This window comes from Marmota marmota, unplaced genomic scaffold (assembly GCF_001458135.2).
Source record: "Marmota marmota marmota unplaced genomic scaffold, marMar, whole genome shotgun sequence".
Taxonomy (NCBI): domain Eukaryota; kingdom Metazoa; phylum Chordata; class Mammalia; order Rodentia; family Sciuridae; genus Marmota; species Marmota marmota.
Window position 1 is genome coordinate 1,981,258 of NW_026000229.1, and position 16,304 is coordinate 1,997,561.

The 16,304-nt window shown below is 39.3% G+C and overlaps 1 protein-coding gene and 1 long non-coding RNA gene across 4 annotated transcripts in view; one reads left to right on the forward strand and one right to left on the reverse strand.

Annotated features, from left to right (window-relative positions):
- Gabrg3 (gamma-aminobutyric acid type A receptor subunit gamma3) overlaps positions 1-16,304 on the forward strand; it is a 598,523-nt gene that overhangs the window by 201,836 nt on the left and 380,383 nt on the right. The gene's annotated exons all lie outside the window — the stretch shown is intronic.
- Positions 4,007-16,304, reverse strand: part of LOC125613362 — a 29,884-nt gene continuing 17,586 nt past the window's right edge. For all 3 annotated transcript variants that reach the window (XR_007343908.1, XR_007343907.1, XR_007343909.1), the window contains exon 4: positions 4,007-4,471. This is a non-coding gene — a long non-coding RNA (uncharacterized LOC125613362). The remainder of the gene's footprint in view (positions 4,472-16,304) is intronic.

Sequence of the window (16,304 nt, forward strand, 5' to 3'; positions counted from 1 at the left end):
AGCCTGGATCTTTCATGGTTACTCTGCCCAAAGGGTACACTGGGTGGCCTTGATGTCAGAGCTAGGGCATAAAGACATTACTGTTTAATATAGAGTCTATCTTTTTTTGGTTAGACTGATAAAATATTAAGATTTTAGAATCCAAGTCCCCAAGTTAAGAAGGAAACTATAGCTTTGAGTATCTGCTTCAAATTCTAAATCATAAAATCTTTCAGTTAACTATGTTTTTCATCATTAAATGAAAGTTATTTTTTCTTTCCCCTACCAATGCAAAAGTGGAAATCAAGGAATTCTGCTGCACATAGATGTCTTAGTTAACTCACTCATTCCCTGTTGAAGTACCCAAGAGTATATTGTATGTCACAGTCTTTCTCCTCAAATTGTGCATTTATATGTGATGTATGTAGTTATGTGGAAAGAGTTGGGGGAGAGAGATATCATAGCAACAATTAAGAAAATCGTAAAAAGAAAAAAGTTATTACCTTGCTACCTGGCTCAGCAGTTTTTGCCTGTTTCTGTTAAGTGTATATGCCTATTATTAGATATGTTACTTGAGTTTTAAGTCAAGCAAAACACTTGAGACAGGCACTGATGTTCTGGGTACAGTGTGAAAATAGTATGAATAAGGGTGTCTTAGTTTCCAAGGAATCTGAAGGACAAACATGTATAAGCAGAGGAAAAACACATGACAGTGTAGGGCAATGTGGACAGGTGTGTCATAGGAGAAAGTGCTGCCCAAGAGTGAAGCTTGGCTTGTGTCCATGGAAATACCCTTGTGAAATCCTGGAAGGTTTCTTAGTGCTCAGCATGGTTGTCACTTGGTGGCTTCCCTGGTTACTGAGTTTCTCGGGATGGTTAGGACAGATTTCCACAATGACCCCATCACCTTCTCTTCCTTTGAAACTCATGGGTTGGGGGACTTTTCTTGACATGTATGACTTGGAATATTTACCCCCCAAATCATTATCCTGAAATTTTGCATATTAAAACCCTTTCTGACCACTTCTGCAGGCTATTATGCACTCAGGAAGTTGTACCCGACATCCTCAGTTCTCTAGATACACAGGCAGGGTGAACATCACCTCCTGCAGTGTCCCCTTCAGACATACACCTGCAACCACAAACAAGGTCAGCCATAAACCTCACCGCATTCTTGTATTCAAGTTAAGGATGACTGCAACTCCCATTTTCCAGGATAAATTTTTTTCTTTATTTTTATTTTCCACTAAATCTCTTTTGGTATCTGTATATACTGTTACCATTTATTAGATCTGGTAAATTTAAAAAAAATGATAATATGCAAAAAACTGAATGATTACTATCATTTCCTTTTCTCGGTAAAAGATAAAATTATTTAAGGAAAGAAAAATCAATGATGGAAAAACCTCAGACATTCTGGATTAAGGATTAAAGTTCACATTAAAAAATATTTGTTAGAGTTCCATTCCCAAAATATTAGAAGTCTTCCCCAAACAAAAAGCCAATTTTTTTTCATTGTAGATTTTTTTTAGGTTATTTTTTTATTGGTTGTTCAAAACATTACAAAGCTCTTGACATATCATATTTCATACATTAGATTCAAGTTGGTTATGAACTCCCAATTTTACCCCAAATACAGATTGCAGAATCACATCGGTTACACATCCACATTTTTACATAATGGCCTATTAGTAACTGTTGTATTCTGCTACCTTTCCTATCCTCTACTATCCCCCCTCCCCTCCCCTCCCATCTTCTCTCTCTACCCCATCTACTGTAGGGAGACCCTCATTGTTATACAAAATTACATATAAGAGGTTGTGAGGGGAAAGGGGGAAAATAAACAAGGAGAGAAATGAATTACAGGATAAATTTTAATAAGAGTCATTACTAGGCAGACATCTTTCTACCTCCCCAGGGATCCTAGGATGGCCCTAGTATTCCAAACCTTAGAGACTCTGTAGACAATCCCATTTTCCAGGTTGTTACTCCTCAAAGGCAGGAGCTTGTTTCGCTCAGGCCAGTTGTGGCCTCAAGATTGATTGTGAGTCTGGCAACTTTGGGCAAATTGTCCAGCCACCCTGAGTGCGTCCTGATGAAGGGGGCTCTGTCAGGCTACCAGCAGCGATTTATACCCAGCATCATCTGAGTGTCCTGAAATTCACTTACACATCTGTAAATGTACCTCAAGAAACACTCCCTCTGCTTACAAACCTAGCTCAGGGATTAGGAGGGCAACATCACATCAAACAGTCAGACTCATCTCTTGTGACAGGGCATCTTAACGCTCCATTCTAAAAGTCTATAATCATTTGCTAGCTCTAAAGTTGATATGGCAGGGCTTCCTTCTTGTTGCATTTTAACCACCTATTTCATTTCAAAATGTTCTAGAGGTGATCCTGTTTATGGATGCAAAGAAATGTTGTATGCAATTAGGGTCCCATTAGCAATACACAGATAACTGTCTGCATTCTAACCCAAACCTACATTTCCATTATTCCTGCACCTTGGGTAGTGTCCCAAGCCCTCTGGATGTGGGTAGGTATAGTTTTATTTAAAGTCTCTCTCTCTCTCTCTCTCTCTCTCTCTCTCTCTCTCTCTCTCTGTGTGTGTGTGTGTGTGTGTGTGTGTGAATAGATAGATAGGTAGACAAATAGATAGATGTGGAGAGCACAAGTACTTGAGAGAGAACCTAGTAGGCTAAATAATATTCCTTGATCCAAAATACTTTTAGAGTTGTTTACGTTTTCCTATATTTATATAAACATGACTGGTGATGGTGTTTGCCTGTAATCAACTCAGTAGATTGAGTTAGGAGGATCTCAAGTTTAAGGTCAACCTGCACAACTGCCAGATGACCCTGTCTCAAAACAATATTTGAAAAAAGGACTAGGGGTATAGCTTAGTGGTAAAGCATCACTGTGTGTATAAATCCTACATACATATACACACACAAAAATATTTGGGGCTGTTTCTTTGCAATAATATTTTTTAAAAATTCATTTTGAAAAAAAATACATATACTACCAGAGAAAACAGGATCATAAAACCCTATAGACCTATCACTTGATTCAATACTTAATAATTTCTTCAAACATTTTGTTAATCTTGAAATATTTTCATGAAAACCCAGGCCTCTCAATATTTTTACCCTTCATATTTGAGAATTCATTGTTTAAAAAATGGACTTCTGAAACCTAACAACAATATGTTTATAATACCAACAAAGTTCACAGTACTTTTCTGGCATCATATCATTCCCAGCCACCTCCAAACACAGTCCTGTGGCTGCTTTGCGTAAATCAGGATCAGAGCATCTAATGCATTTAGTGATACTCACATGTCTTTTGAGTGTTTTGATTGTTGAGCATGGGTTTGTTGAAGTCAGTGGTCTGCTTTCTTTCTTTTAGTATTATTGAATGTGTTGTATTTCCCAGAAAAAGTTGTCTGCATTTCATACCTTGAATTCTATCACGTCATTTCTTTTAATAGCCGAGTTCTTTGGTACAAAGCTACTTTCCCTCATCAATTAGAGGTATTTGTTTTCCCTGCGAGACAAGTGCACAACAAAAAGGAAGATAAATGCTGAAATCTTTCCTTGTAATTGACAATTTTCAGAATGAATGGTGCCCTGGTTATCTCTCTCTGTCTCTTTACTAAATTTTATGAACCCAAACATCCTCATATTTTCAATGCACTTTAGTCAACTGTAGTAATTGATATTTTTGATTCTGAGAATTAGACTTTTCTATCTTTGGCAAGTTGGCTTCCATGACTTTAGATATGCCATTGTTGGTCCTTAGCTGTCACACCTCATCCTATGATCTCTGTTCCTTATTTTTCCAAGCACTGGACTTGGTCAGTACTCTAAGGAGTTCTGCTGCGTATATGGGACCAGCATTTAGAAAATACCATCTAATATTTAGGGGTGGGTATTGCTATTATTCTATCACTATTTCTAGAACATTTTACTGTGAAAGACCCTCCGACTCCCTGTCCAAGGAAAAGCACACGAGACACTGGCTGCAAAAGCAAGAGGCGATTTATTGATATACAGGCGCCTGCGGGTGCCCAGCGAAACCTCAGCCGGAGCTTCGGTGAACTGGCACACCGGGCTCTAGGGCACAGATCTTTTATAGGGAGCAGGGGGTTAGTTTTTAGCTTAGCACGGTAACAGTTATTCTATTGGTTCCTCTGAATCCAGTCGTTAGGTCACCTAGGGGGTAAACTTGTTTTTCCACTTTATGTTCTCGGAAAAACCATAAAATTGCATCCTGTCCTTTTAGTTCCTGTTTTTACCCTGTTTGCTCAAGTTTGGCCCCTCCGGGGTTATCTATATGGAACATCTTGTGGTAACATTGTGCGAGACTTGAAGTGCTACGTGCAGCTGGTGGGGTTTTGACATGGGGGTTGTGTAAGGGAACATCTTGCAGCTTCAGGGCACAGGGGTTAGTTTTCCTAATGTTGGGCCTGAGGCCTTGAGGTCCTTCAACTGTTCAGAGCTTGGAAATGGATAGGATTTAAAGAAAGCAATCAGGATTAAGGTCAGTCTCTAGTCTTGTGTTCCCTGGCCCTCCATGGGGCCTGCCACTGAGGTTAATCAATTTTGCTGTTTCTCCATCTCCCTGGGATACGTTTCCCGTGTACCCCTGCCACCTCAAGGGAACTTGCCATCTTATTTAATCTGGAGTCCCTACTCTGCTTGAGAAGGCAGGTTCTTCCTCCACTGGGAATGTGGAGCCTGCAAAGACTTCTCCCAGTTTTGGCATCATGTGCTGAGCAATTGCACTAATTTGTGTGGCTTGTTTGTAGGTGGTCTATGGGGCCTCAGGTACTGCCTTGCATCATTCACCACCCAGGTGCCTTGATGCTCACCCCTTCCAGAGCTTAATGTAAGTGCTGGGGCCCACTACCAGTGTCAGGAGTTGAACTTTGTTTTTAAAGACACTGCCCAATAATGTTTTCATTATCTTCATTCATTTGACTTACAGGAGGAATTTGGGGAAACCCAGAAATGACGTAGCTGTCCTGATTCCACTTTTTAATAATGTCTCTACTTTAAAAATCAATGTATGAGGGCTAAGGGTATAGCTTGGTTGTAGAGAATTTGTCTAGCATGCACAATGCTCTGGGTTCAATCCCCAGTGCCACACACACACACACACACACACACACACACACAGAGAGAGAGAGAGAGAGAGAGAGAGTGTCTTTGATTAGACACAAGATAGACATAAGCCTCTCATGGAGACATTTACAGGCATGTTCCTGACAGAGACAATAAAACAAAGCAAATGGCATAAAACCCTACAAATGAACTCTGGGTAGGTCAGACATCCCTCTGGGAATTGTACCAAAGAAGGGAAGCTTTTATTCACTTCTCCTCACAATGCTTTCTGACCTTTATGCTAAGAATAATTCAGTTGTTGCTTTAAACATTTGTAGTTCACCTCTAACTGCTGGTTACAATGAAAGAAAAGATCCTTTGTCCCTTCCTTTAAGCAGCCTGAAGAGCCGCCTCAGTGTGGCCTAGAGCAGCCTTCCTGGGGAAATTATGCACCAAAAAAAAAGACTTGGAGAGGTTGCTGTTAGCAATCTTGTATCCAAAAGGCATGATGCCTTTAGCTGGTGTTAGGGGAATTTATTCTGACCTATGTAAATAAGTATGCTGAAAAAAGTAACAACAAGCAAAACATGTGATTTGAATCAAACTTGGCTGTAAATTGCAATTATTTATTTATTTGGTTTTTATTTCACAATTTTTAAGAGATCACAGAACCTTCATTATGCTAATGTATATTATGAATTGCTTAAAGAAAGAGCTAGTATCCAAACTAGCTTGACCACTCAGCCAGCCCTTTTTATACCTCTTATTTTGAGAGGTCCACCTCTTGCCAAATCTGTGCCCCCAAGAAACACTAATGCAAAATGAATGCTATAAGGGGCATAAAGCTTATTATCATCAAAGAACTATATGAGCTTAGGAAAGGAATAAGATTTATTCTTTAACTCATAATTTTTTTGAACCAGTGCCTCCTGAATAGCTTGGTGTCATTCTACATCATGCTAATTATGCTAAAGCAACTTAATCTCAGGTCCTTATTCTCAAGGACACAGAGTGTTAATAAATCATTATGCTACAATATGATGAATACTAGTATTTATAGAGTATAAAGGGCCATAATTAAAGGAACAAGTGACAGTTGTGCTAAGATAATTCAGTTGTCGCTTCAGGCATTTCCATTTGATTTGCAGTGATGGACAGTCAAGAAGGCTTCCAAGAGAAGATGACTGAGAGAGGGTCCCAGTCCCAGAATTTAACTTCAGAATTTAACTGAAGGAGGTGCTGGGCTGCACTGCCCTCACCCTGGCCAAATCCTGTTGAAGGCTACCATCATGGGAGTCTGATGTGGGGACTTTTGAAAAGTGTGTCAAAATAAGTTAAATCATAGGAATACACTTCAGCATTCCATAGCACAGTAAGCTAACAATAGTTTCAATAATCTGTTGTATATTTTATGAAAAACTAGAAGAGAAGAGCTTGAGGGCCTTAAGCATAAAACAATGACAAGGAGATGGAAATGCGCCTTATCCTGATTTGGTCATTGCAAGTTGCAAAAGATGCACTGAATTATTGTTTCGGGAGTCCTAGGTCAGACATCTGATTCCAAGGGTCCTAAGGAACCAGGTCCAGCTACTTACCCCAAACACCAAACATAAAATATAATGGTGAAAAGCAGAAAAGGAAACTTTAATCAGTATGGCTATACTGGGAAAGGAAAATGAGACCTAAGATCTCAGCCCTGTCTTGGGTGCTGAGAGGAGCTTTAGATTTAAACAGAGGAAGAATTGGGGCAGGAGTAGGAGGTATGCATAATTAAGCAGTCTTGGTCAAATCGCATCTGATTGATCATTCTCTCACCTCTGGTTCTGCAAGGAGGTGGCTTCAGAGAAGTCCTTATCACTTGAGGGGACACTTTCCACTTCTTGCTCATGATATTTGCCTATGTGACCTCTGATCCTGAAAAGGAAGAGATGGCTGGAGACTTCTAGGCACCACTGCAGGGGTCTGAAGCAGAAGGCTACAAGTCTAGCCTCATTCTTCAACAGGAGCACCATAGGTTAGATAAATTTAGGGCTAATAAACTTTGTCTTACTAGTTGTTGATATTTATTTATTTATTGGGGGTACTGAGGATTGAACTCAGGGGCACTTGACCACTGAGCTACATCCCTGGCCCTATTTTGTATTTTGTTTAGAGACAGAGTCTCACTGAGCTGCTAAGGGCCTTACTGAAGCAGGCTTTGAACTCGTGATCCTCCTGCCTTAGCCTTCTCAACCACTGGTATTACAAGCGTGCACCACTGTCCCAGCCTTACTAGTTTTTAAATAAACACTCCTTATATGATTAACATGCCTATATACAGAGCAGAGCAGGAACTTGACCGAAAGTTTAAGGTAATAAAGGAGACAGATACAAGATGAAGTCAGAGATGCCACGCTCTATTCTGCTTTTAGTTATCCATAGGGTATCTGCACGCTGAAGAGTCACTGCTTTTAGCAAAAAACATCGTCTTTAAATTCCTATTCTATGATCACAGTGTACCTCATAAATATGCACAATTATTATGTGTCAGTGAAAAAGAAAAAGATAATAATTAAGAATTTAGAACCATGGCTGACACATAAAAAGCATTCTATAAATATGGTTATTGTAAATTCTAGAAGTTCAGTATAGGGACAGGTCCTAGTTAATGGAGATGCTTAGTTTTCTTGACATTTCTTTCAATCTCATTTGGCTGCCATTTTATTTATTAACCTGCCAGCAGCAAGAAAAACCTCCTTTCTATTGAACAAACTAATAAGATTTGGGGACTTTGTGCCTTTCCATAAGCAGATAAGATTCAGGCACATTATTATGTGGTACAGGATTGATACCAGAGGTTGAGAGTCAACTCTGGATTGATCCTCCATCATTGGATGAATTGCTTAAGGTTAGGGCCTTACCCATCCCAGAAACAGAAGTATAGCAAAGCAGTGGTAGCAATTAGAGTAGGTTTACTACAAAGTGAGGTAAAGGCGAGAGAAAGTGACACACCAAAGAGAGAGGGGTGAGCAGATAGATCAGCTACAGCTTTGATTAGGCTTTGAGCTTTGGTTAGAACAGTGGGTGGGGATTTTCAGTGCCAGAAGCCTTGGAGTAGCAGGTAACTAAGCCTCTTTGGGCCAGGAGAACTCACATGCCTCAGTGTGAAAACTGAGGGCCTGGATTTCATACTTGGGTCATTTTGACCTTTTTGGTCCAGTGTGCCACCAGTGGAAGATCATATGACAACCCTTGGATCAGCCTGTGGGAGCATGCATTACCTTGGTACCATGATGTTTACCCATAAATCTGTGGAGGAGTATGATGGTCCTTTTTGGTGCAATTGGAGGTGACTAGTGGTGCCATTCGTGGTTCTGAGTAGTATATTTACCTATCCAAGATGGATTTCTTCTATAGCTCCACCCACATAAGGGAGGGAGAATTTTATGTCTTCGTGACATTACATTATAGGTCCTCTGGGTCAGTTAGCTGCTGTTCAGGGACCCTTCACCATTGCCCTTTCTTGTCTCCCCCTTTTTCCATTCATGCTCATCTCTAGCTACCAACACAAACAGAATCTTATGGACATGCCATTATTGTATTTTATTTTGTTGCTGGGAATTGAATCCAAGGCCTTACACATGCTTAGAATGCACTCTACCATCAGCTGCACCCCAACCCCTAACGTGTAATTATTCTAAAAATTAATTGTTCACATTCCCAAAAGCATGTGTCCAAAGCTGTGTCTTATCTTGAAAGAAAGAATAAATAAAGAAAGGGAGAGAGAGAGAGAGGAGTGGAGGGAGAGAGGAAGAAGGAAGAAGGAAGGCATAAGGCCTGGCCATATGCTGGGCAGCTGAAGAGGTTGGGAATGGGCAACCTGGCTAAGTACGTTTACTAGCATGTGCTTTTCCAGTGGAAAGAGAGCTTAGAAAGAATGAACTCACTGCCTGATTTTAAATAAGGTAGCAAATAGCATCAGTGACTGTGTCAAAGACAACTAGACCTGGGCAGTAGTGAAAACAGTAAAAATGGATTTTATTTGGGACTATTGCAATTGGGGAAGGGACCTCAAAATATAACTGGGCTCAACTCTGAATACAGCATAGGTATCTTAGTCTGTTTGCACTGCTATGAGGATTGCCTAAAGCTGGGTAATTTAAACAGAACCGAAATTTATTTTTCAGTCTGGAGGCTGAAAAGTGCAAGATCAAGTTGCCAGCAGGTTTGGTATCTGATAAGGGGTTGGCCTTTTTTTTTCAAGTTGATGCTTGAATGCTGTGTCTTTACATGACAGAAAGCAGAAGGGCAAAGGGGGACAAACTCCCTTTGTCAAATCCTTTAAGGTTACTTAATCCCATTCATAGAGGAAGCCCTTATAACTCAATTGCCTTGTAAAACTGGATGTTAAGAGGAGGCTTAGAAGAAGGTTCAGGAGCCTGACTAATGTTTGGTCAAACAGAGAAGTTTTGTCAATAGTGCTGAGTCTAATTCTTGGATTAGTGGTATATTGTGTGGAAAGAGTTGGTGACCGGGTTTGTAGCAGTCACAACTACCTTTCTATATGAATTGTTTCTATGGTTCTCTTCCTATAGGATGTTCCATAACCACACATATGGGCATGTCAGTCTCTTTTTAAAAACTTTGCAGGGCTGCCAGTAGGACTAACTTAATAAAATCCTGGAAAATCATGATTGTCATAATCATGGATTCTCCAAAAGGCAATTATTATTGACTTGTGGAGTACGTTCTGTTAAGTGTGGTGGCACACTCCTGTCATCTCAGCAACTTGAGAGGCTGAGGCAGCAGGATAACAAGGTAGAGGCCAGCCTGGGCAATATAGTCAAACCCTCAACAACTTAGAGACACTATTATAGTCAGTGTGTTCATTGCTGCAACCAAAAGACCTGACAAGAGCAATTAGAGGAAGAAAAGTTTATTTGGGGGCTCAAAGTTTCAGAGGTCTTAGTCCATGGAAGGCTGGCTCCATTACTTGAGGCTCAAGATGAGGCAGAACATCATGGCAGAAGAGTGCTATGGAGGAAATCAGCTCAAGACACTACCAGGAAGCCGAGAGAACTTATACTTGACAGATAAGAAACTGTATATCCCAAAGGCACATGCCCAAAGTCCCAACTCCTCCATCCAAACCCTACATGCCTTCAGTTACTATTTAGTTAATCCCTAACAGGGGATTAGTTCATTGACATTTAAGGCTGTTATACCCGATCATTTCACCTCTGAATATATGTGAATTGTCTCACATATGAACTTTGGGGACATCTATGATCTAAAGAGACCCTGATTCAAAAAACAGAAGAAGAAAGAAAGAAAAAAGGACTGGGATGTAGCTCAGTAGTAAAGTGCCTCTCGTTCAATTCCCAATACTAAAAATAAATAAAAATAATATCGTCAGTAAAAACAATAGAAATTGAGGTTGGGGATGTGGCTCAAGCGGTAGCACGCTCACCTGGCATGCGTGCAGCCCGGGTTCGATCCTCAGCACCACATACAAACAAAGATGTTGTGCCCACCGAAGAACTAAAAAATAAATATTAAAAAATTCTCTCTCTCTCTCTCTCTCTCTCTCTCTCTCTCTCTTTAAAAAAAAATAGAAATAAATGCAAACTTAAAAATTAGAAATTGAAAACCCTCATCAGAAACTCAAGCCAATACTGAAAGAGAAATATTACTTGTTCTTTAAATTAAAATATTATCATCAATGAAGTGACATAATTTACCATTTAAAATGATGTCCCATGAAATAGACTACTGATACAATATTGTCCACTTTCCTTGCAGAATCAGGTTGTAGTTTCCCATGTGTGACCATTATGCATTCATTTTGTGTCTGAGAAAATAGTATTTTAGCCATATACAATATAAGTTACAAGGGCTGAAGGTGTGGCTCAGTGGTACAGTGCTCACCTCACACGTGTGAGACCATGGGTTCGATCCTTAGCACCACATAAAAATAAATAAGCAAAATAAAGACATTGTGTCCATGTATAACTAAAAAGATATTTAAAAAATAAGGTATATTGTACTTTTTGCCATTTTTTGTGGATAGCAATACTTCCACGTTCATAATTATTATTTTCAGTCTATGAACTTGTTGCATTTAAAAATTCTAATTTTTTTATAGTGAAATCCTACTGGCTTGATATTTATTCTGACTCTAAGAAATTTATCATTTTCCCCTCTGGTAGAGTAGAAAGATTTTAAGCAAGAACTCCCCAAGCAAACATTTCTCAGTTTTAAAATGTTCAGCATTCATCCTTTTCAGAATACAAAGAAACACTGCACCCTGGGGTTCTATTGCCCTGCCAGGGGGCCAGTTTGTCTTGTATCTTTGGAAGTCAGGTCTGATTCCTATTTGTTACTGTCTGATATTTTTTTCATGGAATGCATTTCACATCCTTATTGTAAAAATGGAGGCCAGAAGAAACACCAGGTCTTTGGAAAGAGAAACTATGATGATTGGAGGGCTGGAAGACTCAGGGTTTGTGGATGGGAGGAGATCCCCTCAAAGACTTATGAGCATAAAATCAGCTCTATATTTCTCTCCTATTGCCAGAGTGTTCTCTGGGTTCACAGTCAGTCCATCACCTCCTAGATGTAGCTGGATATGGCTCTGAAGTCATACCAGTTCTTTTTTTTTTTAATGGAGTATTAGGGATTGAACTCAGGGGCATCAACCATTGAGCCATATCCCCAGCCCTATTTTGTATTTTATTTAGGGGCAGAGTCTTACTGAGTTGCTTAGGGCCTTGCTGTTACCGAGGATGGCTTTGAAGTTGCAATTGTCCTTTCTGAGCCTCCTGAGCCGCTGGGACTACAGGCGTGTGCCACTGGGCCTGGCCACAGAGTTCTATTTTGCAGTATGGTTTACTATTATTATTATTATTTTATTTTAATTAGGTATATATGATAGCAGAATGCATTTTGATTCATTGTACACATTGCAGCACAACTTTGAAAAAAAATATATTCCATGCAGTATGGTTTTAAAGTATGTTTTTTTAAATTTATAATTGACACATAGTAGTTATATGTTCATGGGATATAGTGTGGCATTTATATATATATATACACACACACACACACACACATAAATATATATATACACACACATAAATATATATACACACACGCAATGTTAATGTAATATCTATCACCTCAGACATACAAAATTTCTTTGTGTTGCAAACATTCAACATTCTCTTCCAGGTCTTTCAAATTATCCATGAACATTGTTGTCAACTGGGCTGGGATTGTAGCTCAGTGGTAGAGCACCTACCTCGCACTCCTGAGGCCCTGGGTTTGATCCTTGGCACCACATAAAAATACATACATAAAAACAAAGATATATCCATCTACAACTAATAAAATATTTTTTTAAAAAAATTGTTATCAACCACAGTTATCTTCCTGTGCTACAGAGAAGTGGAAGTTGTTCCTAACCAGCCATGCACCTGTTGTGGTACATTGTATGCACATTGTTATATGGAGAGGTCTAACCTACCTTCCATGGAAATGCTGCCTAACTGAACATCTCCAGGCGTCCTCAGCTTTCCCCAGGAGATGATGAAGCTCATAGCCAAATTTTTACGATCATAGAGGTCACTAAGAAGTTATTTAGAGATGAATTGAGCCTATCCACCAAGAACACACACTTCTTCTGAAATACCTTAGCTCTCTCTAAGCAAAGATTTGTAAACCATTGGTGTAGATAAGTGACTAGATGTACCACTTTGACAGCAACTGAGAATAAACATGTAAATGACCCGAATGAAGGAAAATAAAATGATAATAAATGAAGAGCATTAATGAAGTTCTTCTAATTATTACTGTCAGTTGCTTTTAGGTGATGGGTATCCACTCTGAACCCACAGTGTAATTGAAAGCACGATCCACATCTGCAATGCCAATTAATGCCAATTTAATAATGAGGACATGGCTTTTGAGAAAAATGAGAAAGAAAGTTTAGTGCTTTGCTAGCAAAAGAGAAACATATGGGGTTCCTGTCCCAAAGGCTGTGATTCTCCCCCTCAGGAGGGAAGGGGTTTTAATGGAACTCTTTAGGGGTTACATTCCAGGTATGCTCTGATAGGGGGTCCCAGGGCACCCTGATGAAGTGTAGGATTCGCTTGTTAATTTCAGAGATATTCACTTCCCAAATCCTCAGCAAGCATCTCCTTCCTGTAGTGGGTGTATTGAAGGGCCTTAAAACTAGGGGAAGAAAAGAAAACTGCCTCCCTAATTTTGTTGGTAGGAGGAGGGGAGAAGAGAGAGAAAAACATTTTTTTTTAAACAAGCCTTAAAGCAATGAGAGCTATATTCAGAAGGTGAAGGAACCACTATTACAATAGTAATATTTAAACTCTCCTGTACCTGTACCTTGCCTTCAGCTTACACTACTCACCAAGTGCCCCACTTTCCTGGGGCAACCCTTCTCGTTTCACACCATCAAGCTCAACTCATTTCTCCTTTTATATCATCTCTAAACCCTTTAGCTTTACTCCAATTTGCATTCTGTTTTCAAGGTGAGCCTATGTATTTAGTGGGGATTATGCATTAAACCATGGTCAGTTCCAGCAAAAATTTAACAAAACAAAACACTGTTTTCTCTCCTTATTCTTTTGTTTTCTACTTGGTCCTCCCTGGCCCTAAGCCCACTGGCCTAGGTGTTTAATGTTTCTGCTTCATCACTGCCATTATGTGTGCACCCTCTGTGGCCACTGTAAATTGTCTATCCCCTCTGTAGTTAAGGCTTGAGACTTCCCTAACCAATATAGCACACAGGATTCTTTTGATTTAATATTTTGGGGTTTAAAAGTCCATAGTGTTACTTTCAGTTGTTGGGTTGTACTGATTTCCACCTGTGAGAGCCATAGTTTTCAACTTCATGGTGTGGAAAAGGACAGTTAGGGCCTAAATGGATATGAGGCCAAAACTAACTATGTAATCAACAGCTTGTCATCAAATCTATACATGTCAACATTTAAAAAAGAAAAGTATTTATGGTTGACACAGTATTTGTACAAATTACTGGAACATAGTGTGATATTTAGATGTATGTATACATTATATAATAATCAAATCAGGATAATTAACATATCCACCATCCTATTTATCATTTCTTTATGATGAGAATGTTCAAAAACCTCTGTTCTACCTCTTTTGATCTGTACACCACGTTATTTTTAACTCTAGTCTTTCTACTATGTAAAGAGCACCAGACTTTATCTGCTTTATTTTACTATACTTTGTACCCAATTGTTTTAGTCAGTTTTTTTTCATTACTGTGACTAAAAGATCTAACTAGAATAATTTTAGGAGGAAAAGTTTATTTGAGGGCTCAGGGTTTCAGAGGTCTCAATCCATAGACAGCAGTCTCCATTCATCGGGGCTCTGGGTGAGGCTGAACATAATGATAGAAGAGTGTGGCAGAGGGAAGTGGCTCACACGACAATCAGGAAACAGAGAGAGGTCTCCACTTGCCAGATACAAATATATACCCCAAAGCCATGCCCTATTTCCCACCTCCTTCAGCCACATTACTACTACTTCAGTTACCACCCAGTTAATCCCTATCCTGGGGTTAATTCACCGATTGGGTTAAGACTTACAACGCTATCATTTCTCCTCTGAACCTTCTTGCATCCTTTCACATGTGAGCTTTTCGGGGACACCTGACATCCAAACCATAACACCAATGCATTGTGAGGTAAGACATTGCAAGCAGGCATGTGTTAGGAGTAGTTTGTTAAGAGCAGCCGTTAAGTATACAGGGGAAAGAACCAACAGGAGCTGCCCTTTCAGTACAGGCAATCAAAGGGCATTTCTGTAGAGAACCTATTTTCATGCTGTTCCATATCAAGTTCCCAAAGTTCTTTAATCCAGACCTTATCCACGAGGGAGAGAAAACCAGGAGACAGTCCTCTTACCCAACACACCCTTGTTCTCCAGAGGTTTTATCTAAACTCCTGTTAGGGGATTGTGGGGCTGATCTGTGTAACACATGTATCTTAATGCAAATGGTAAGGGGCTCACCAGATGAGGAAGCCTGTGTTCCAGATGTTTAGTCACCCAAAGCCATTGTGCTCAACTGATCTGGCATATGATAGGACCTGGAAGAAGTATTCAAAGATTTCTGTCTCAGTGAATTTCTAATTCTATTTGTTCTATGCTAATGCACTAATATGTGTACTTGGACATCCTAGACATATCTTTCTAGAGGGACTTGTGCCCCCCTCTTATTTTTTGTTATATATTAGTGGCAAATAATTATTCATTCAGACAAGAAACACATGCTGGTGAATGTGTAACTATTGTTATAAATGTTAAGTAAACAGTAGTGAATCCAACAAAGATCCTGAAACTCAAAAGTGATGCCTTATGGTCATTTTCGGATCACAAGGTCATAGCTAATATATTTTTGGAATTTTTTTCCTACAAAATTTTACCAGGTATTTAGCAGCATTTGCCATCTATCTCTGCACATAAGAAACCACAGTGAATTTTTCAAACTACCAAACACCACTAAACAATAGCCTTTACACTATAACATGCAATTGAATGCAACTTTTTAAAAAATGAACTCCTATTGAAAGTTTTTAGTGAATAGAAAGTGACAAAATTGATGTAGACAGATATTAGAGTGATAAGAGGGAGCCAATAAAATGCAGATTCTGAAACACTGTTTCACTTTTGCTCTGGAGATTGTCCCTGGCATAATTGTGTTACAGATTCTCCAACTGACTTTTAGACCACACATTGTAGGCTGGAATGCAGGCTGGTGCTTGAGAAGGAGGTGGAGGTAGGAGTTAAGTAATTTACTCCCACTCACTAGTGTTATTCTATATAAATGTGTAGTTTTTTTTTTCAAAATTATAGATTGTAAAATGGTATGATCCAGAGATTTTAAAAAAAATTTTAAATTTGTTTTATTAGTTATACATGACAGTAGAATGCATTTTTGCACTTTGACATATCATATATAAATGGGATATAATTTGTCATTTTTTTGAATGTACGTTTCAGAATCCAATGGTCATGTAGTCGCATATATACATACAGTAATAATGTCTGTTTCATTCTACTGTCTTTCCTATTCCTACATCCCCTCCCCTCCCCTCCCATCACTTCCCTCTACCTAATCTAAGGTAATGCTATTCTTCCCTAGTGCCCCCCCCCCCAGCCCTTATTGTGCCAATTAGCATCCCGTAACTATTTA